Here is a 23,972-nt window from a genome sequence, read left to right on the forward strand (position 1 = left end):
ACGTTCTCGCCATCCCCCCTCTGCTTCCCGTAGACACACCCCTCTTTCAATGCTGCCCTCATTTCATGGGTCTGATTGAACTCTGCTAATAGAAGGGCTGCTTGACAACATCATTTAGAGAGAAGGATGCTGAGTCACAATGCAAACTGCTCCTTCTCTTCAGAGCACAGCTCAGAAGGAGACAAAAAGATTCTTCACCATTGCCACATGATGGGGAGGGGCTACGTAGCTCCTTGTAGCATCTCTGCAAAACTTCTGTTAGATCTCATCAAGTCATGCCTTTTTCACTCTTATCTCCCAGCCTCCTTGACAGTTTTAGTTGAGTGAGATCACCAACCATCCTCAACAACCTACGTGCTCAACCAGCCCTGGTGTTTAGGCTCTTCTGTGCTAAGCAGAGAGATATCGTGTTAGTATTTCTTATTCCAGACAAGCATCTGTCTTTGGGGGTTCCTGTTGGTAGTCTTGTCACTCAGACATAGCAATAGTCATGAAGGCTCCTTTGATTCTATTTCAGTTCCTTAACAGGAAATGTTCTGTTGCCTCATTTGACTGCTAAAAACCCATAGAAGTTCTTGTCTTGTCAAATGTAATTCTGTTGCAATTACTGTCAAATATTGAATTAAAAGTGGTTAGCTCATTAGCAGCTCCCCCCAACAGTCGATTAAAAAGTTTTATTTTTTAATGAGAAAATGGTTGGCATTTGCTGATGAACTCCTTTCTCATCTTTGGAATCTAATGTAGTCACCAGGAATGCTCATTTTTCACTTGGTCCCCAAGTTCCCATGGCATGGGAGGGGCATGCAGTGGGAACAGAGGGATTTGGCATGAAATTACCTCTGTGGCAGAAGTCAGGTCTGGAAGAAAGCCAGCTGAAGGTGTGGGGTGCAATATCTAAGCAGGGGATGGCTCCAGCCTCAGAGGGTTTCATCTGGATGTAAGAAAGTAGGCTTCCTGATGTGGTGGGCAGAGCTGGGATCTGGGAAATACAGGAACAGGTGACAGTGGAAAATACAAGGCAGGTGGCAGTGGTACCGAACGATGAATAAGCAGAAAACAGGGCAGTAGCCACTGGGCTGGACTTCAGGTGGTCAGATTACAGCCAGACCCAGTCTGCGAAGGAGAAGGAACAGTAAACTAGGCAGACAACTTCAAAAGCAGTAATAAAGAAGCAGTAAAAACATTCCCCTGTAAGCCATTTTCACCATAGCATCTGGAGTGTTCCTTTTAAAAATAGAAAGCAGGTCACACCATTGTGTTGCCTAAACTTTCCAGGGGCTTCCTAAACCTGTGCTTCTTAATCTCAGAAGTGCACAGGGATCACCCAGGGATCTTGTTAAAATGCAGAGTTCTGATTTAGTGGTCTGGGGTGGTACCTGTGTTGCTGAATTTCCAGCAAGCTCCTAGGTGATACCCAAATCCCACTTTGAGTTACAAGAACTTGGAGTACAATCAAAACTGTCCACCTGCCTTCGCCCTGTTCTCTCCCTTGCATGTCCACATTTCAATCATTCTCCTTTGCAATTTCTGTTTCTTGTGCTTGGAGTGCCACTCACTCAGCTCTTCTGGCTCCTCTTCTGGTCTCAGCTTAAATGTTACCTCCTCAGAGTGGCTTCCTCTTGTTACCAAGTCTGAGCTCGTACTGCTTGCTACATGACAGGCCAATCAATCCAGAGATGAGGTGTTGGGGCAAGGGATAGTGACTTTGTTTGGAAAGCCAGCAGGCTGAGAAGCTGGTGGACTAGTGTTCCAAAGAACCGTCTTGCTTGGGGTTGGCTGCTAGTTTCTTTTATAGAACAAAGAATGGGAGATGATAAAGTTATTGCAAATATTTCCTGGTTCCGGCCAGACTCTGGAGGGAATGTGTTAATTTCTTCTTTCCTGAAGCCACTCACAGGTGGGCCTGGTCAGGCTGTTTCCTGTGAGCTAAACAAAGGTATTTTAGCTTAAGCTCAGGCATGGGAGCAGGGCTTCTGGAGATGGGCCATTACGTACACTTTAAGCTAGAGGTAACGTCACTTTAGTGATTAACTTGTAGCAAAAGCAATAGAATACAAAGGTTAAAGTAAAAGAAACAGATCCAATATGAAGTCAGATTTGTTATTCCCTGTTACACCCTGACCACCCTATCCAATGAAGCCCCTCATTCCAGATTATTCTCTATTAGAGTAACTATTTCTTCTATCATAGCTAGCTCTGACTCAGTTTATAACCATTTATTTATTTGTTCTATTGTTTATTATATGTGTCCCTAATTAGATATAAACTTCCAGGAAGACAGGAACCATTATTGATATGTTTGCCATATCTGTATCATTTCTTAAGTTCTACCTATGTGCTAGACACTGTACTAAATGCTATCATTTATCTCGACCATTCGTCACATCAGTTCTGTAAGTTAGACCTTTTCCATCACTGGTTTATAGACAAGATAATAGATGCCCTTTAAAAACAGCACACAGAGATTTCAAACATTTGAACAGAAAGAATAGAGATCCAGAAAAATGGTTATTGCATGTTCTGCCCCTGACCCTCTGCCTGTGTTCCACCTGTGGGTGGAAATGTTCACAGTGGATGACCTCTACCATCTCCACATGGTCCCCATGGTGCACTGCTCAAAAGGGAATAGCAATTTCATTCCTCCATCCTTCCTTGCACAGCTGAGCTAGTCTGATGCCAAAGACAACTGCTAAATAGGAAGGCAGAATTAAAAGAACTTCAATAAGGGAAGTAACAAGACTTTATCAACATTACCAAAACCATCGCCAGCTGCTTTGTATTGTGCTCCAACCCCAGGCCACATACTTTAAAAACAAGATCAGACAAAATAACTAGGGAGAGACTTCTATTCCCAGGGCAAAGGTGTAGCATAGCTTGGATGAATATGTGTTCCTCTGAACCACCTCTACCATCAGTAACCAGGGGCAGGGATGCTCTGGCTGATCTTGTTTTCGCTTTTCTGTAAATACAAATTCTGGTAAGAGTGCATGTTGACAGTATTTGGAACCTGGGGTCCTTATATAGTTTTTCCACGCAGGACGAGGCATTTGTAGCCCTCACTTTATCAAAGAGGATATTTCAGGGTTGGGAATTAAGTATTCGGTTTCCATTGTCCCGGATGTTTCTGAAAGGGGGCGGAGAAGGTCACATATAATTCTATGTACAAGTAAACATTTCATTTCTTATTATGGAGGGAAGACAAAAGAAGTGGGAGATTTGGGGCTCTGATTCTAAAGCCCCTTCAAATACTGGCTCAGCCGCTGACTCTCCTGGAAGGCAGAGTTGCACAGGGGGCTGCTATGTGCTTGTTATTTTTGATGGATTGCGGTCTAGCTGCAGGGCAGGAAGCTCAAAACCCCAGGGTCGCATGGTTGGAGCTTGCAAAGATGTTAAGGCTTGAAACATTTTATTGTAGCCAGACCTAAGGAGAGCTACCAGTGCTGTCTTCAGGGTCCCTTCCTCTTCCTTCTTCTTCAAGCTCAGCCCCAGATATAAAGAATCACACCAAATGGCACTCCTCCCCCACACCCTTCCACCTATACACTCGAGCTGAATATGAAAATTGGTCTCTAATTGTTGGATACAAGCTTGACTAGCTTTGAATTAACAGCTAAAGCTGTATTCATTAATCTGAACAGGGACGAGCAGGCAGACTGTCACAACACGGCTCAGTTCAGTAGTCATGCAGAGCAGGTGAGGGAACTTGAGTCACTTTGAAAGCGCAGCAGCCGTCTCCATCAACCCCATCCACCAGTGATGAAGGGGGGAAGGCAGCCGGCCACAATATCGCTAGGAGACGGATGGCGGACCTCAAAGTCCACCGTCCCACGGGCATCCCAGCAATGATCGATGGTTATCCACAGCAATTAAACTTCAGAGCTTTTAAATGTCATTCTAGAATAGAATGCCGTCTCATAAAGGTGTTGTTTAACATTTATCCAACATGTGCTGGGGTGTGCTTGGGGGCCTCTGGAGTCATTCTTTGGGGAAATAGGAACAAATGTTATAGCTTTTGAAGTGAGACATACTTGTGAATGAAATAGGAGGCTCTTCTAATGTGTTCTCTTCAACACTGAAATAAACTGGAGCAGAATTCTTTTTGGACACTCTAAGATTTTATTTTTAATGTTTATTTATTTATTTTTTTGGCCGTAGTGTGTGGCATGTGGGATCTTAGTTCTGGGATCAGGGACCGAAGCCGTGCCCCCTGCAGTGGAAGCATGGAGCCCTAACCACTGGACTGCCAGGGAATTCCCGAAGTTGTTTTTTAAGTGTTGGGAATTAGTGAGGGTGTGGTGGAAGGAATATATAACAAAGGGGCCAGAGAAGTAGTTTTAAACAGTTGCTTTTTTTTTTTTTGGAGGTTATCACCATTATTTTTATTTATTTTTTTAAAATTTTAATTTTATATTGGAGTATAGTTGAACAATGTTGTGTTAGTTTCAGGTGTACAGCAAAGTAATTTAGTTATACATATGCATATATCTACTCTTTTTCAGATTCTTTTCCCATATAGGTTATTATAGAGTGTTGAGTAGAGTTCCTGGTGCCATACAGTAGTTCCTTGTTGATTATCTATTTTATATATAGTAGTGTGTGTATGTTAATCCCAACCTCCTAATTTATCCCTCCCCCCCCTTCCCCTTTGGTAACCATGTTTGTTTTCTAAGCCTGTGAGTCTATTTCTGTTTTGTAAATAAGTTAATTTGTATCATTTTTTTTAGATTCCACATATAAGTGATATCATATGATATTTGTCTTTCTCTGTCTGACTTACTTAGTATGATAATCTCTAGATCCTAAGGTCCATTGACAGATGAATGGATAAAGAAGATGTGGAATATATATATATATAATGGAATATTACTCAGCCATAAAAAAGAATGAAATAATGTCATTTGCAGCAACAAGGATGGATCTACAGATAAACGTTTGCTTTTTAACTTATGATGATGCACCTTGGTTAGATGACAACCTACCTGTATAAATGGGAGTAGTAGGCGGGAATGGTGGTTCTCAACCTCCAGGGTTAGTATCACTCAGGGAGCTTTGAAAACACCTATGATTAGAACCCATCTGATCCAGTTAGTCTGGGGTGGGACAGAGCATATATTTTCATGATTTTTTTTATAGGGATATTCCCAAAGTAGAGGACTCTTGTTAATAACAACAACAACAGCAAAACCCAACTTTCCATCAGAAACACATATGGTGTTGAAGGACAATACAGTGGTCAATATTTTTTTTCTGCTAACAATTTGTATTTATTCATTCATTTAATCAGAGATTGAATAACTTGCAATTCTTATCAAATTCAAACTTGGAGGGGCTTCCCTGGTGGCGCAGTTGTTGAGAGTCCGCCTGCCGATGCAGGGGACACAGGTTCGTGCCCTGGTCCGGGAAGATCCCACATGCCACGGAGCAGCTGGGCCAGTGAACCATGGCCACTGAGCCTGCGTGTCCGGAGCCTGTGCTCTGCAACGGGAGAGGCCACAACAGTAAGAGGCCCGTGTACCGCAAAAAAAAAAAAAAAAAAAAAAAAAAAAAATTCAAACTTGGAAATATGAGGCCTAGATTGACCTGCACATCAGGCAGTGGGGACTGTGAATGTGGAGGTGTGCTGTGTGGATACCAGCCTCTAAAAAAGACAGTGGAAACCAAGTTCTTTGACTATCAGAAAATTGCTGATAAAGTTGTCGATCCTCCATCCTACATTCTGGCCTTCTCTTCCATTTATTCCTCTTTTCAGTTTCTAGTTAGGTCATGGCATGATTGTTTTGCGAGATTAGCAGATGTTTTTCAATGTCTCCTCCTCATGTTCCCTTTTCCTGTCCTTCATTACCCTATTGCCTCAGGAGAAAAGCAGAACAGGGACAGGACAACAACAAAAAGCCATACACAGGTTTAGGTTTCTCAAAACCAGTCCCTTCAAGGAGATTGTTCTTGTTAACGAAGAATTCCAAGAAAGGAGACCTGGTTGAAATAAAAATGCGTTTATCTAGGGTTGTTAGGACTGCAGCCTGGGAGACACAGATTAAAGAAGCACTTGAATTGTGTTCTGCCAGACGACAAAATGGGAGAGGCTTATAAAGGCAAAAAACTGCAGGGTTACATAAATTGTCAAGAATTAGGATTGCAGCCTATAAGGGGTAAGGGCACTTGTAAGGCAAAGGTTGGTTGAGGTTCAAAATGATTATGTAGTTGCAAAGGGGGAGAACTCTGAAACTACAGGGGCGAAACTAGCAGCTGCTAATAGATTTTGTTTTGAAAACAGGTGGTGGTGTCCTTGAGTTTGATACAGTTCAGAGAGAATTCAAGTGCTCAGTGGGGCAGGGATGTGTCTGAGACCAGATGCTCAATGGCTGCCCAGTTTTGTATGCCTGGACTATGATTACTCCATTATAATTTCCATTTGCTATTGTTCCGATAGAGAGAATACCTTCCAGTTTATGGAATTTCTCCAAGTGGAATGAAGAGGAAAGAGAGGCAGTGAGAACAGAGACCTCAGTGTGCCCAGGAGCCAAGGACCTGGGCTTTGCTTGCAAGAAGAGTGGTGGGAAGGCAGGACAACACAAGAAGGGTGCATGAGACCTAGGGGCAAAGATGATTAAGCCCACTTTCTTCACGGTGACACCCAAAATGGAAAAGCCCAGTGAAGGGATGGCTGTGGGGCCCATCTAAGAGGAATGCAATAGACAGCTCATCAGGTATTCCCATGTCTCTAGGCAACAGAATTGCTTAGAGGTGAAGGGACCACTGGGGCATGTTCATCTCTGCAGGGATTGTGTAGGCTGATGGCAGAGCCCCAGGATGGAGGATGGGCAGTCGGTGGATACTCGTAAAGACAAGTGGCATAAGATCAGATAGAATAGGATAATCAAATATAAGTTAAGCTGCACTCTAAGATCTTTGGAGACAAACAGTCTTATGGGATCTCCTTTTGATAGAAGTAAAAGATAAAAAGGAATCATGTCGTATGGTTTGATAAGTAAACATTGTCATATACAGTGAGTATGGCTGTCAGAATTCTATGGAGTATTAAATGGACTCCCATTTAGAACAAGTCCTCCCTCTGCTCAGAGAATTCTGTTGCTTTGAAATGAAAGGCAAACAGGTAGAGAAGCAGACCTGTAAGAGATAATTCCATTTGCAAGAGAAGGCATCTAAGCTATTTTCATGCCAAAGTGTAAAGGAATTTTCACTTTATTCATCACTTCATTAATCTAATTTCAAAAGGGAAAGCCTGCACGGAAAACAGGTTATTCACATTTCAAGCAAACTCCTTAGGCATAATAAGTGGGCAAAGCACTCAACTGTTAGACTTGGTTGCTTTTCTACCAGCTGGAGATGAGTACAATAAAGGTCATGCTATTTAATCTTACATGAGGAGAGATGTATATAGTTGGGGTTGGAGAAGGAATTATTTTGCAGAATGGCAAATAATAGATCTGTTATGCACTGTGTATCAGGGTAGAGTTTAGAATAACATGAGCAGTTCAATGATATCTATTTCCATCTTGTTTTACTCCACAGAATGACTGTCTGAATGAAAAATTCCACAGTAACCATGAGAAAGAGGTAGAGTCATATATACCAAACACCATTCTGCCACATAATGAATGGGTTTGGAAAGGCTGGAAATGCTCCCACCCCAGGAATTTCCAGGACATCTGGTAAGTCAACAACATTATCACAAACATTATGGTCAACCATGTAAGTTCTTGCAACAATGTATTCATTCTCTAAATGTTCCAGCTGAGAAAGCCACACAGAACATTCCCACCATCTAGTAGACAGCTAATGGGAAAACCAATATTTTCTGTGGAAACCAAAGTTTCTTCTTCTAACATTAGACATTTCATCAGAGAGAACAAATAAGCATTTGTTTTTCTATTCTATTCTCTCACATCCATAAAGAGAATGTATTTCAGACTATTAATTTAAAAAGTGCTTAAGAAAATGAGTTTTACCGGTTTGCAAGGTAGAAATAGAGACACAGATGTAGAGAACAAATGTATGGACACCAAGGGGGGAAAGCGGGTGGTGGTGGTGGTGGCATGAATTGGGAGATTGGGATTGACATGTATACACTGTTGTGTATAAAATAGATAACTAATAAGAACCTGTAGTATAAATAAAATAATAAAACTCAAAAAAGAAAAAGAGAATACAGAACTAGGAAGTTTTTAGATCCAGAAATGGTGGTGGTGGGGATGAGGGCTGCTTCTTTCCTATCTAGCCGGAGATGGAGGGGTTAGGAAAATCTTGAACTTTTGTGTATTATTATTATGGTTATTATGGTTAATTTGTGGGGAAAAAAAAACTTTAAAGTGTGTGGGTGGAAATGAGTTTTCTCCTGGCTACCTCAGATTTACAACTGATTTGTACGATGCAGAGATTATGAATAGGATTTTATTTTTATAAGAAGATGAAACAAAATGAACAAGTCACAGTTGCCAAGTTTATTTTTAGGAAGAGCTGGAAGAAGTGGCAAACAAAAGATAAAACATGTTGTTTGAATAACATTGAGTTAATACATCCACTTTCACACAGACTACATTTACTGTTCCAGGAAAGTGGGTCGATAGATGTGCCTTAAAATATTTTACCTTCACTTGTTATTATCAATCATTCAAGTAAATATATAACATGTTATCATTTGTCACCCATATGTTAAAGGGTGGGAACTTAAAAATGGATAGTTTCATCTGCTTGTTTTTGTTTTGTTTTCTAAGCCCCTTGGTGGACTAAGTTGAAATTTCCATTTTTCCAGTAATGACTGTGTTTATGTCCCTTCTGTCTGACTAAAGCCATTTCATTTTGTAATTAATTTCATGCAGCCATGCAAAAATACTGGCATGTAAAATTACACCTGTTTTTATAACAGGCTCGTTCACTCTTTCGATAAATATTAAAATGGCTATATACCTACTATGTACGAAAATATATACTAGGCTCTGCTGGAAACACAAGAAACTTACATGGAAGTTAGTGGTACAAAGACATGCTTAATCTCAGTAATTATCAAAAACATTTGCCTCCCTCCTTAAAAGGCGTGGGTATCCTAGCTGAAACACCCATTTGGTAGTTGTTAGGGGTCTGGTTTTCTCATGCCCATACAACTTGGAGTCTAAGATATTGTTCAGGGGGTACTAACAGATAAAGATGTGCTCTTCCTGGAGTACAGTTTGGTTCAAGGATCAAGAGAGCCCCAAACTTGTAAACAGCTCCTTAATCAGTGTGGTGGGTGAACAACGCCCCCTCTCCTTCCTCAAAGATGCCATGTCCTAATCCCCGTAACCTATGAATATGGCTTGGCAAAAGGACTTGCATGTGACCTATGAATATGGCTTGGCAAAAGGACTTGCCCATGACCAAGTTAAGGATCTTGAGATAGAAAGATTACCTGGATTATCTTGGGTGACTCCAACGTAATCACAAAGATCCTTTAAAAGGAAAACATGAGAGTCAGAATCTGTAAAGATGTGACACCAGAAGCAGAGATTGAAGTGATGTACTTTGAAAATGAAGGGTGCCATCAACCAAGGAAGGCAGGCAGTATCTAGAAGTTGAAAAATGCAAGGAAAGGGCTTCTTCACTGCAGTCTCCAGAAAGGAACACAGCAGCCCAGCTGCCACCTTGATTTTAGCCCAGTGTGACTTGTGTCATATTTCTAACCTACAGAACTATAAGATAATAATTTGTGTTGTTATAAACCGCTGAGTTTGTGGTAATTTATTAAAACTGCAACAGGAAACTAATACAATCAGAAGTTCATAAATAGGGCTTCCCTGGTGGCACAGTGGTTAAGAATCCGCCTGCCAATGCAGGGGACACAGGTTCGAGCTCTGGTCCGGGAAGATCCCACATGCCATGGAGCAACTAAGCCCGTGTGCCACAACTACTAAGCCTGCACTCTAGGGCCCATGAGCCACAACAACTGAGCCCGCACGCCTAGAGCCCGAACTCTGCAACAATAGAAGCCACCACAATGAGAAACCTGTGCACCGCAATGAAGAGAACTCCCTGCTTGCCGCAACTAGAGAAAGCCACACCCAGCAACAAAGACCCAATGCAGCCAAAAATAAATAATAGATAAATTAATCAATTAAAAAAAAGAAATTCATACATAATTATTGTAAGTTCTTCTGGAAGGAAGATGTAAGCCCAAGTGTAAAAGAGCTGTGGCATAGCAAGAATTCCTCATCTTTCTCAACTCTGGCAGGGTCATACCCACACAGACCAGCATCCGCTTTACTCAAGAGGAACCCAGGGGCAGCAGGAAACCTGGGTAAAGTGTTCTCCTGCTCTTTACCGCCAACCCTGTTTTGATGACATATTTAAGATCATTTAAGTGAGAGAGTGGCATGGACATATATACAGTACCAAATGTAAAATAGATAGCTAGTAGGAAGCAGCCGCATAGCACAGGGGGATCAGCTCTGTGTTTTGTGACCACCTAGAGGGGTGAGATAGGGAGGGTGGGAGGGAGTCACAAGAGGGAGAGGATATGGGGATATAAGTATACGTATAGCTGATTCACTTTGTTATACAGCAGAAACTAACACAACATTGTAAAGCAATCATACTCCAATAAAGATGTTAAAAAAATCAAAATGGAGAACTATGATTCACATATCCAAAAGAGATAGCCATTGTGTATGTGGTTTCAGATACTTCCTGTATCACTGAAAACTTGAATTTCCTGAACTGTATCAAACCCAAGGACACCACCGGCTGTTTTCAAAATGATATCTGCTAGGTGCTGTGGGCTGCAACCTTGTAGTCTGAAGGTTCCCTCCCTTCACAGCTGTGTAATCTTTTTGAATCACAACTAATACTTGCTTAACAATACCCTTACTTCTTGACAGCTCCAGTCCTAATTCTCAACTGCAATGTAGCCTTGCAGTTTTTTGCCTTTATAAACTCTGCCCAACCCCCCAACCCACCCACCATTTTGTCATCCAGTGGAACAATTCAAGTGCTTCTTGAATCTGTGTCTCTGCGCTACAGTCCTAACAAACCCTAAACACTTTTTTTTTGGCCCCCATCCAGGTCTCCATTCTTGGAATTCTTGGTTAATACTTTGCTCAGATCAATATCCTTTCTAAATAGGCTGTGAATCTACAGGAGATAATCATGTATGGTCTCCTCTTGCCCACTTGTAGACACACATAAAATGATGCAAAAATAATTGTTGAAAAGGCTCAGTGGAGCATGAGCAGGGAGCTCACTTCTGATTATAACAGGACTTATTTCCATGTCAAATATGCCATCTTGGATGGGTGGAGTTTCCATGTTATTGCTGAAAATGTACTGATACCTCCCTCTGGAATAATTCGACTTTTTCATCAACCTTGCAACCACTAAAGCTTGAATCCTAAAGCCATTTATGACTCCTCTCTTTACTTTTCCATTCACTCAAATATTCATTGTCTGGTTCATGCATTCCTAAGAGAAATACCTTCCTTTGCATTGCTAAGATTTTCAGTAAGGTCTGATTCTCAGTTCCTTATGCTTGGTTGATTGCAGTCAGAGTATTTCAACCACTCCTTAACCCTGTGACTGAAGAAAGTTTTCATATCACCTCCTTGGCTATATTGATTATTTTCAATACAAGTCCATGGACCAGTCACTGGATGGCTGGACTGTAATTACCCAGGAATTTTATTACAAAGCAGGCATCATGCCTGGAGGTTCTGAATGAACATAGAACTCTTTAGGTATCAGTCCATTTCTAGCAATAACATGGTGCCTCCTTTTAAAGACAGGCAACTCAAATCAATGCAATTTGGGATACAAAAGCCCTCAGAATTAATATAAACAGTTACCAATGGTGAGTGTTTGCTATCTGCCAGGCAATCTCTTAAATGATTTACCTGTATTCTTTCATTTAGTTTTCATGACAGCCCATGAAGTTGATAGTAAATTTCCCCATTTTTACCAAGGAGAGAACTCAGCCTCAGAGGAATGAAGTAACACACAGCAGAACACAGGACTCATAAGAAGCAAAGCTGAGATTTAAGCCCAGATCCTCTGACACCAGTGTCTACCTCCTGACCTCAATGTTTTACTGCCTTTCACAATTTCTTTTTTACTTCTGAAATATAGCATATACACAGAAAAATATTTAAAAATATATAGCTCCAGAAACTCTAGAAGCTTCCTGAGCAGGCTTCTATGATCCTCTTCCCACCTCATTGCCTAGAAGTAACACTTTCTGATAAGTGTGATGACCATTTTCTGGCTCTTTTGCAATGTTATTGTCAATGATTATAACCCTCAGTGACACTGTCATTTTTTTTTTTTACCCTGCATTCAAGGCCTTCCAAGGTAGAGGCTTTGCCCTCATTTCCTCTTTCTTCCTACTTGAACCCTCTCCTATAACTTCCAGTCGATTTATATGACTCCCAACATGTTATATACATCACTTCTCCCTTTATATTTGTTCCAGCAAATTCCTTCCTCCAAGTCTCCTGTCCCCAAATTCACCCTTTTCCTATGGCCCGCCTACCTAGGTGGGGGGTTTTCTGATATGTTTGTCCCTTAGGGATTCCCCATCTCCCCTGAACTGTGCTAGTCCTTTTATCTATTCCACCCAATTTATACTTTCCTCACAGTGCTGTGTAATGCTGTTCCTTAATAAAATAAAGCCTTAATGTGTTTGTTACTATTAGTGATCTTTATACATTATTAATTTATTCACTCAACACATTGCTATTAAACACATTGTGTGACAGATGTAGGTTCTGCATATATGGCAGAAACTAAGATGCACAAAGTCCCTGCCCTCATGGAGCTTACATTCTGGAGTGGGAAGACAAATAATAAACAAGTAAGAAAATAAGATAATTTTAGGAAATAAGTAGATAAAATATCAAAGTGATAAATACTATTCTGGAAACAGGGTTAGGAGTGGTAGGGAGAGTGGGGTACCATTTGAGTTGAGATCTTTTTATCATCTGGGGTAATAAACGTCACGTCAGAGAGCATGGCCAGTTCAAAGGCCCTGAGGCAGAAACAAATTTGGAGTGGAGGGGGTGGGGAAAGAAAGCAGGAAGACAAGAGGTGTAGAAGTGGTTATAGGTAAATGATGTAGAGTCATTTAATTTTGAATGGTAACTAGTAGTGGTAACTGGTAAATGGAAATTTTCTAGGTGGGAAACACAAGAGAAGAAAAAGACCCACAAAAACAAACCCAAAACAATTAAGAAACTGGTAATTGGAACATACATATCAATAATAACCTTGAATGTAAACGGATTAAATGCTCCAACCAAAAGACACAGACTGGCTGAATGGATACAGAAACAAGACATACATATACGCTGTCTACAAGAGACCCACTTCAGTCTCAGGAACACATACAGGCTGAAAGTGGAGGTATGGAAAAAGATATTCCATGCAAATGGAAATCGAAAGAAAGTGGGAGTAGCAATACTTGTATCAGATAAAATAGACTTTAAAATAAAGACTGTTACAAGAGACAAGGAGAGACATTACATAATGATCAAGGGATCAGTCCAAGAAGAAGATATAACAATTATAAACATTTATGTACCCAACAAAGGAGCACCTCAATACGTAGGCAAATGTTAACAACCATAAAAGGGGAAATTGACAGTAACACAATAATAGTGGGGGACTTAACACCCCACTTACACCAATGGACAGATCATCCAAATGGAAAATAAATAAGGAAACACAAGCTTTAAATGACACAATAGACCAGATAGATTTAATTGATATTTGTAGGACATTTCACCCAAAAGAGGCAGAATACACTTTCTTCTCAAGTGCACATGGAACATTCTTCAGGATAGATCACATCTTGGGCCACAAATCAAGCCTCAGAAAATTTAAGTAATCTGAAATCATATCAAGCATCTTTTCTGACCACAATGCTATGAGATTGGAAATCAATTACAGGAAAAAAAAGTGTAAAAAACACAAATACATGGAAGCTAAACAGTACACTCCTAAATAACCAAGAGATCACTGAAGAAATCAAAGAAGAAATTTAAAAATACCTAGAAAAAAGTGACAACAAATACACGATGACCCAAAACCTATGGGATGCAACAAAAGCAGTTCTAAAAGGGAAGCTTATTTAATCTCAATTTAATCTCACCTCAAGAAACAAGAAAAATCTCAAATAAACAATCTAACCTTACACTTAAAGTAACTAAAGAAAGAACAAAGAAAACACAAAGTCAGTAGAAGGGAAGAAATCATAAAGATCAGAGCAGAAATAAATGAAATAGAAATGAAGAAAACAATAGCAAAGATCAATAAAACTAAAAGTTGGTTCTTTGAGAAGATAAATAAAATTGATAAACCTTTAGCCAAACTCATCAAGAAAAAAAGAGAGAGGACACAAATCCGTAAAATTAGAAATGAATGAGGAGAAATTACAACTGACACCACAGAAATACAAAGGATTATAAGAGACTATTACACACAACTATATGGCATAAAATGGACAACCACGAAGAAATGGACAAATTCTTGGGAAGGTCTGATTTACTAAGACAAACCAGGAAGAATTAGAAAATATAAACAGAACTATCACAAGTTAAGACATTGAAACTGTAATTAAAAATCTTCCAACAAACAAAAGTCCAGGACCAGATGGTTTCACAGGGGAAGAGAAGAGCTAACACCTATCCTTCTCAAACTCTTCTGAAAACTGGCAGAGGGAGGAACTCTCCCAAATTCATTCTACAAGACCACCATCACTGTGATACCAAAACAAGACAAAGATGTCACAAAAAAGGAAAATTACAGACCAATATCACTGATGAACATAGATGCAAAAATCCTCAACAAAATACTAGCAAACAGAATCTAACAGCACATTAAAAGGATCATACACCATGGTCAAGTGGGATTTATCCCAGGAATGCAAGGATTCTTCAATATATGCAAATCAATCAGTATGATACACCATATTAACAAATTAAAGAATAAAAACCATATGATCTTCATAGATGCAGAAAAAGCTTTTGACAAAATACAACACCCATTTATGATAAAAATTCTTCAGAAAATGGGCATAGAGGGAACCTACCTCAACAAAATAAAGGCCATATATGACAAACCCACAGAAAACATCATTCTCAATGGTGAAAATATGAAAGCATTTCCTCTAAGATCAGGAACAAGACAAGTTTGTCCACTCTCACCACTATTATTCAACATAGTTTTGGAAATCCTAGCCAAGGCACTCAGAGAAGAAAAAGAAATAAAAGGAATACAAATTGGAAAAGAAGAAGTAAAACTGTCACTGTTTGCAGATGACATGATACTATACATAAAGAATCCTAAAGATGCCACCAGAAAGCTACTAGAACTAATGAATGAATTTGGTAAAGTTGCCAGATAAAAAATTAAACGCACAGAAATCTCTTGCATTCCTATACACTAGCAACAAAAGATCAGAAAGAGAAATTAAGGAAACAATCCCATTCACCACTGCAACAAAAAGAATAAAATACCTAGGAATAAACCTACCAAAGGAGGTAAAAGAGCTGTACTCAGAAAACTATAAGACATTGATGAAAGAAATCAAAGATGATACAAACAGATGGAGAGATATACCATGTTCTTGGATTGGAAGAATCAACACTGTGAAAATGATTATACTACCAAAGCAATCTACAGATCTAACGCAATCACTATCAAATTACCAACGGCATTTTTTACTGAACTAGAACAAAAAACTCTTAAAATTTATATGGAGACACAAAAGATCCCAAATAGCCAAAGCAATCTTGAGGGCAAAAAAGCAGAGCTGGAGGAATCAGACTCCCTGACTTCAGACTATACTACAAAGCTACAGTAATCAAGACAATATGGTACTGGCACAAAAACCAGAATATAGATCAATGGAACAGGATAGAAAGCCCAGAGAGAAACCCATGCACATATGGTCACCTTATTTTTGATAAAGGAGCCAATATATGCAATGGAGAAAAGACAGCATCTTCAATAAGTGGTGCAGGGAAAACTGGACAGCCACATGTAAAGGAATGAAATTAGAACATTCCCTTATACCATACACAAAAATAAACTCAAAATGGATTAAACACCTAAATGTAAGGCCACACACTATAAAACTCTTAGAGGAAAACATAGGGAGAATACTCTTTTACATAAATCACAGCAAGATCCTTTTTTGACCTACCTCCTAGAGAAATGGAAATAAAAACAAAAATAAACAAATGGGACCTAATGAAACTTAAAAGCTTTTGCACAGCAAAGGAAACCATAGACAAGATGAAAAGACAACCCTCAGAATGGGAGAAAATATTTGCAAGTGAAGCAATGGACAAAGGATTAATTCCAAAATATACAAACAGCTCATGGAGCTCAATATCAAAAAAACAAACAACCCAACTAAAAAATGGAGGAAGACCTAAATAGACATTTCTACAAAGAAGACATACAGATGGCCAAGAGACACATGAAAAGATGCTCAACATCACTAATTATTAGAGAAATGCAGATCAAAACTACAATGAGGTATCACCTCACATCAGTTAGAATGGGCATCATCAAAAAATCTACAAACAACAAATGCTGGAGAGGGTGTGAAGAAAAGGGAACCCTCTTGCACTGTTGGCGGGAATGTACATTGATACAGCCACTATGGAGAACAGTATGGAGATTCCTTAAAAACTAAAAGTAGAACTACCTTATGACCCAGCAATCCCAATACTGAGCATATACCCTGAGAAAAACATAATTCAAAAAGACACATGTACTCTAATATTCATTGCAGCACTATTTACAATAGCCAGGACATGGAAACAACTTAAATGTCCAATGATAGGTGAATAGATAAAGAAGATGTGGTACATATATACAATGGAATATTATTCAGCCATAAAAAGGAACAAAACTGGGTCATTTGTAGAGATGTGGATGGACCTAGAGTCTGTCATACAGAGTGAAAGAGTGTCATACAGACAGAAAGAGAAAAGAAATATTGTATATTAACACATATATGTGGAATCTAGAAAAAATTGTATAGTTGAACCTATTTGTAAGACAGGAATAGAGATGCAGATGTAGAGAACAGACCTGTGGACATGGGGGGAAAGGAGAGGGTGGGACGAATAGGGAGATTGGGTTTGACATAAGTACACTACCGTGTGTAAAATAGATAGCTAGTGGAAACCTGCTGTATAGCACAGGGAGCTCAACTCAGTGCTTTGTGATGACCTAGATGGGGGCCGGGGAAGAGGCAGGAGGGGATGGAGTTCCAAGAGGGAGGGGATATAGGTATACATATAGCTGATTCACTTCATTGTACAGCAGAAACTAACACAACATTGTAAAGCAATGTTACTCCAATAAAAAATAAAAATAATTTAAAGAATGGAAGGGATGTGCTTTCATTTACTTATGAGCTCTTACCTCATCTTGTCTTTTTGTTTTTTATATACATGTTTTTCCCCCTAACTAGAGTGTTCAGTCTTTGTAGTTTGGAATGTTTACTCTTGATACTGTAAATATTGTTGCAAAAACCGGTGTGGAGGTCCTTTCAAGGCTGTAATTATACTAACACTTTATTTCAGCTTTTAGCCATGTCCAAAACTTTTCTGAAAGTACTGAGGATACTCAAAAAACCCATTCACTTGGTAAAGTTTCAATTGGACAACTTAAGTACTTTGTGTGGTTATTATATTGTCAACAAACATGACCCACCTTGCAGGCAACTTGAGGAGTGCCAAACTCCTTGTGAGTTGTTCCAGACCTAAAGTGCGCCTTTGTTCTGATTCGGTGTAACTTGATGAGACTTGAATTTCAGCTGACCTTCTGCGCACTTCTCAAAGCAAGATGTGCAGAGCTGGAAGAGGAACTGAAGTTTGTAATAAACCTGGCAGACACAGCCATTCCTTTTCCACTTACATTTCCCAGGGACTTTGTGCAGTTCATCTCTATACAGTGTATGCTTCTGAGAATTTGAAACAAGCAAAGCAACTGTCAAGGAGTGAAAATGAGCCCTAACCAAATTTATCAACTTATACAAAACCTGAGACAGGAACGTATAAGGTCCGGGGAGATCTGTTAATAATAAAGATATCTTTTTTTTTTTTTTGACAGCTGAGAGCATGCGTCTAGCACTGAATGTTCCACGTGATTGATACTCAGCTTGCTCTTTATTATCTAAGTAAGCAACAATACGCGTCAGAATCGGAAAGAAAGGTCGGTAATTCTGTGAAACAAGGCAAGCCAGAAGCAAGGCATCTGGCTGTTGGCCTCAGGCAGGGTTTCTCAGGGCCTGAGAGAAGAGGCTCTGGTGCTAGTAAGTTGAGATTGGTTATTAGACAGCAGTCCTAAGGCACCGTTGCCTCGGAGGGAAGAAATGTTGCTCTGATCACACTCCATTACTCCTCAGTGTTGCTAATGAACCAGATTTCCAAAAAGGAGCGCTCCCTTTCAGTATATGCCATTTTATACTCACCGAAACGACCTGAAATTGTACTCACAGATGGATTGTAGTTAAATGGCTCAACTGTCCAAGTAGCCAGTCACGTGATCTTCATGCTGGAGAGGTTAATGCCTGTCTGCTCCCGGAAGAGTCCGAGAAACAGGGGTCAGAGATGCTTGAAAACAATTTTGCTTAAACATGTTCCCCAGAGGTGGAGTTTTAGGAGGAAATAGTATAGTTTCAGTCACCTGGCACCTACCCTTCAATTTTGAAATCAACAGATATATATAGGGCTGCTACCATTTTCCAGCACTGTACCAGGCGCTAGGGATACGTGGTGAACAGGATAGAAAAGGACCTTGCCTTCATGGGGTGAACATTCTAATGCAGGCGACAGAGAGCACACACAAGACACACATTCAGTAAGGACATACACACACACATACACACACACAAAATGGTTTGTAAATTTGTCTTGAAGGTCCATGGAGGAAACAAAAAAGAGGCTGAGATTATACAATAGGCAAATGCTCAAAAAAAAATAATGTTTAGGTAATGCGGAAAGGTCTCAGTGAAGAAGTGACTTCTGTCTTGAGATCTAAAAGAAAAGAAGAATTTAGTCTTGAAAATACTGGAAGAGGGAAGGTGAAAGTCTCCTAAGCAAAGGTACAGCTAGATGTGTTCCAAGAATGGAAATACACCAGAAAATTCAGAGTGTGCAGGATGAAGAGGAAAGAGAGATAATGATGTACCCAGGGTCTGATCAGGCAGGGACTTCTTAGCCACGGGAACATGTTTGGATTTATTCTAAATGCAGTGTGAAGGCACTGAAAGCCTTTAAGTAGGGGGAGATGGACTCAGACTTGTGTTTTGCAAAGCATGAGTACTTTCCCTGAATTTTGAAATATACCAGGCATATTGAAACAGCTTGGTGTCTTGACAAAACCAATACGAATTTAAGTTCACACATTTCAAATTTTTCTTCCTCTCATACCATTCATTCTTATGTATTTATCGAGTGTCTATTTAGTATAGGCTACATAGTAACTATGGAAACAGGGAGAAGGTAGAAGTTTACTGTTTAGGGTGGAAAATCACACAACAAATGTAAAATCTTCACACTTATGATGCATGCTCCCCCAGCGTGAAGTTCAGAGATTCTAGGAGTTCAAAGAGAAGCAGGCCCTTGAACTTGGTGTCACAAGACCTGTCCTCGGGGACGTTGCTATACCTTTCCCCAACTCCCCTCACAGGATTCTAGGTGTTTCTGCATATTTTAATACTTAAGTGCATGGCTACAAAAACTCCATATAAGTAATGCAGAAGTTTGTATTTTACGTGTGTGTATGTGGTTAAAGGCATGTAGGTTCAGGGTAACAAAATTCATATAATTGCATTAAGGGCCAGCCCTTATATTGCAGCTTGATCAAGTTAAAAGAGTGTAACAAACTCGCATTTAACTTCACCAATGACATTTAGAAATATTTTCACAGAAATGATCTCATCATGGGTCATAGAGAGATATAGGGGAATCAAAACTATCCACATTAAAAATGTTGAATTATGTAACATTAAAAAGTGAAACTACTAGCAGATTTTAAAAGAAAATCTAGGGGAAACTGGGTCTTACTTAAGGGGATTTTAGGTGTTACTTTTGATGACTTAAAATCTCTTTCTGTTACGTCAACTAGAAAACAGCTTTTTAAAAAGCTAATAGATGGGCTTCCTGCTACCATTGGGTAAAACTTATGTGCCAAGAGGATAAAGACTTATTTTCACCTTCATTCTTATCTTGGCAAAACAGTCCACTGACTGTATCAGCCTTTGTCTGGCCAAGGTTTAGTGCTGCTGTAGTTGGCATTAAAGCCAGAAAAAGAGAGAGGGGCATGGGAGATACTTTAACTGCCAGAGGCATAAGCCATTATCTTCACCCTGTGAAAAATTGCCCCATTTTCTCTCTTGATAAAACTAGACATGAGTTTAAAAACATTACTTAGAAACATAAACCTCAAATACCTAAGTCCTTACTTCTCTTCCTTTATCTCTCACCAGAGCCTTTGAGAATTGAAAGAAAAAATAAAAGGTAACTACTTGTAATGAAATGCACTTAAAGAGGGAAAAATGTAAGATTTCATTTTTGATACACCATTGATAGAAGCATTATCTCTGGAGGGTTTATTCAATTAGGAGCCTGAGGTGTTGAAACAAGCAGTGGTTAAGAGATGGGAAAAGGGTTTAGCCAAGGTGTCAGAGCAAACCCTGCCGGCCAGGTCCTCTGTTGGCTGCCTTTGCTCTGGTCCTTTTAGGGCAGGCACTTCCGGGTGGACCACATGTCATTCTATCCGCTGAGGTGACCATTCCTTGAGTGCCCTCTAAACTTGGTCTGAATACCTTGGCAGAGCACTGATGTTCTCTGCTCCCAGTCCCCACCCCACATTCCCAGCATCATTCCAACCTCAAATTCATGACACACATCAACACTGTGTCCATCCCAAACTCTCCATCACCCTGTAGACCTTCTTGTACATACCTCACTCTATACCTTTGTTCCCGATATTCTTATCACATTCAATGACCATTTTTGAATTTCACCTTTTTTTCATTAAATCTTCTCCATAACCCTAATCAAATCATTACAACCCATTTTCTGTTTCCATCCCCACTTTTTGCACTTTCTCATTCATCTCTTAATCTAGTTGTGTTTCTACCCTCCCTTCCCTTCAGACTCTAAGTTCTTTGAGAACAATGAATTATTTCACCACTATGTCCTTTCAGAAACGATCACATCTAAAGGACATTTATTTATTGAGCATATTCTAATTGAATTGTTCTGGATGTCAGGGAAACAAATAGAACAAAACACATATAGACCCTGTCCTCACGGAATTTATATTCTGGAAGTAGGAGAATAACAGTAAACAGGAAATATAGACAAACAAAATAATTACAAATTGTGGTACATGCTATAAAGCAAACAAACAGGATGATGGGATAAGAGAGCAGGCCTCCCTGAATTGGTGACCTGGGGGAAGTAAAGTGACACCTTGGCCCTAGTAGCAGTGGGGCAAGCCTAACAGAGTGTTCTGAAGAGTAAGGTCAAAAAAATCTTGAGGTAGGCAAAAGCTTGACATATTCTAGGAATGGTTTGAAGTACTTTTGTGGTAAGGGGAAAAGAGGTAGGCAGGTGCCAGATCACTCAGGACCAGGAGTTGGGACTCTCTTTTAAATGTATTGGGAAGCCATTGGAGGGTTTTAAGTTAAGAATATGATATTATATGATTAATATTTTTCAAAGATTATATATAATGCTTGTTGAATTAAACTATCTCTTGTAAGACCAGGGCTTATTTACTCTAACTGAACATTAATGGTCTTGGTTTTCTTACTTGAAGCATTTGCCCAGCCTTCACCAACTCAGTGAGTAAGACTAGAAAACCATTTAAAATAAAATAATACTTAATTCAAAATTTTCATGTTCATTGCCTTGGCCAGTTAGTCTTTTTTTTTTGCGGTACGCGGGCCTCTCACTGTTGTGGCCTCTCCTGTTGCGGAGCACAGGCTCCGGACACGCAGGCTCAGCGGCCATGGCTCACAGGCCCAGCCGCTCCACGGCATGTGTATCCTCCTGGACCGGGGCACGAAGCCGTGTCCCCTGCATCGGCAGGCGGACTCTCAACCACTGCTCCACCAGGGAAGCCCGGCCAGTTAGTCTTAATGGTCTCATTTCTATTAGTGTATGAAAAAGGTTTTGCTAAACAAACTTCTAGTATAAATAGAACATTGTGGGGTGGGGTGGTATGTGTTTGTGTGAGTATGGTACCCCCTTAGTTGAATTCAGAACAAATATTGAAAAATTAGCAAAAAACTTGTCCTTGTAATTAAAATCGCCTTTCACTTTATTTATCTCTGCATCTAGGATCACTGCTCAGAGATGCAAGAAATCCTTTTATTGTTCTAAGCAGGAATCTGCACATGCCTGGGGTGATTCATTCAACATTTTATTGACTTCTTTGTGGTGTGAGGGATCTTTGCTGGCCTTTCTCCCAGTTAGAATGAATAAGTGAAGTGGTCCTGGGTTTCCACAGAGCAGTTAAAAAGAGGGGACAAGAAATGCGATGAGAATAACAATGTTTCTACTCAAGTCATGGAGAGGGTGAAGAGTAGGCTTTGTGTTTGAAGAGATTCAATTCTACTGCTCTTAGAAAACTTTTCTGGTAATAATTCAACTTGGAATAAAGCAGCAAGTTTATATTGGTAGCCACCTATTTGTAGCTGAAAGACTAGAAATAATTCATGCAATGCAATCCTGCTATAAGGCAAACTGACATCAACCAAATGTTCGTGATAGATCCACCTACTCTTCAGAAAGAGAATGGGGTCTGTGGTGGTGAGAGTCTGGCCCGTTTCTAATTTTATTCTCTTATTGCCACTCACCCTTATTAGATTGAGGATAGAGTAAATGTTTCAATTAACTTAAACATATAACCACTTCAGGGTGGATTTCTGGGTTCCAGGTCCTCTGGGAGAAATTGAACTGCTTAATTTAATAACTGTGATTGATAGTGAAATTTATCCTGCAGTGGGTAGTGGGAATTTCTAAAATTTTTGAAAATAATTTTTGGGATGAGAATGACTGTAAGAGGTGAAATGATTATCCTTCTATTAATAGCCTTTAAGTATTTTATGAAGTAATCCAGTACAATTGACTTCTACCCAATCCCTGCTAGCCTCACTTTATTGGCAACGTTTCATCTGTGGGTTGCTGTTAAGACATTTTTACTGTTTAACCAGACGGGGTAAGATTTTACATAACTTAAAACATCTGCTCTCATTTCAGTCCAATATGATCATCTATTTATATAGTTGAATTATATTATCCATCTCCTTTTAAATGATCGTGAAAATGTTTTCAGAAGGAAAGTTTACATTATATTTGCCAAAGACATGTTTAAGTGAATGAATGAATGAATTAATTAATTAACATCTTTCTTGGAGTATAATTTCTTTACAAAGATGTGTTAGTTTCTGCTGTATAACAAAGTGAATCAGTTATACATATACATATACCATCATATCTCCTCCCTCTTGTGTTTCCTTCCCACCCTCCCTATCCCAACCCTCTAGGTGGTCACAAAGAACCGAGCTGATCTCCCTGTGCCATGTGCCTGCTTCCCACTAGCTATCTATTTTACGTTTGGTAGTGTATATATATCAATCCTACTCTCTCACTTCGTCCCAGCTTACCCTTCCCCCTCTCCGTGTCCTCAAGTCCATTCTTTACATCTACATCTTTATTCCTATCCTGCCCCTAAGTTCTTCATAATCATTTGTTTTATATTCCATGTATATGTGTTAGCATACGGTATTTGTTTTTCTCTTTCTGACTTACTTCACTCTATATGACAGACTCTAGGTCCATCCACCTCAATACAAATAACTCAATTTCATTTCTTTTTATGGCTGAGTAATATTCCATTGTGTATATGTGCCACATCTTCTTTATCCATTCATCTGTTGATGGACACTTAGCTTG

This window comes from Mesoplodon bidens (assembly GCF_964165515.1).
Source record: "Mesoplodon bidens genome assembly, chromosome: 17".
Classification (NCBI taxonomy): domain Eukaryota; kingdom Metazoa; phylum Chordata; class Mammalia; order Artiodactyla; family Ziphiidae; genus Mesoplodon; species Mesoplodon bidens.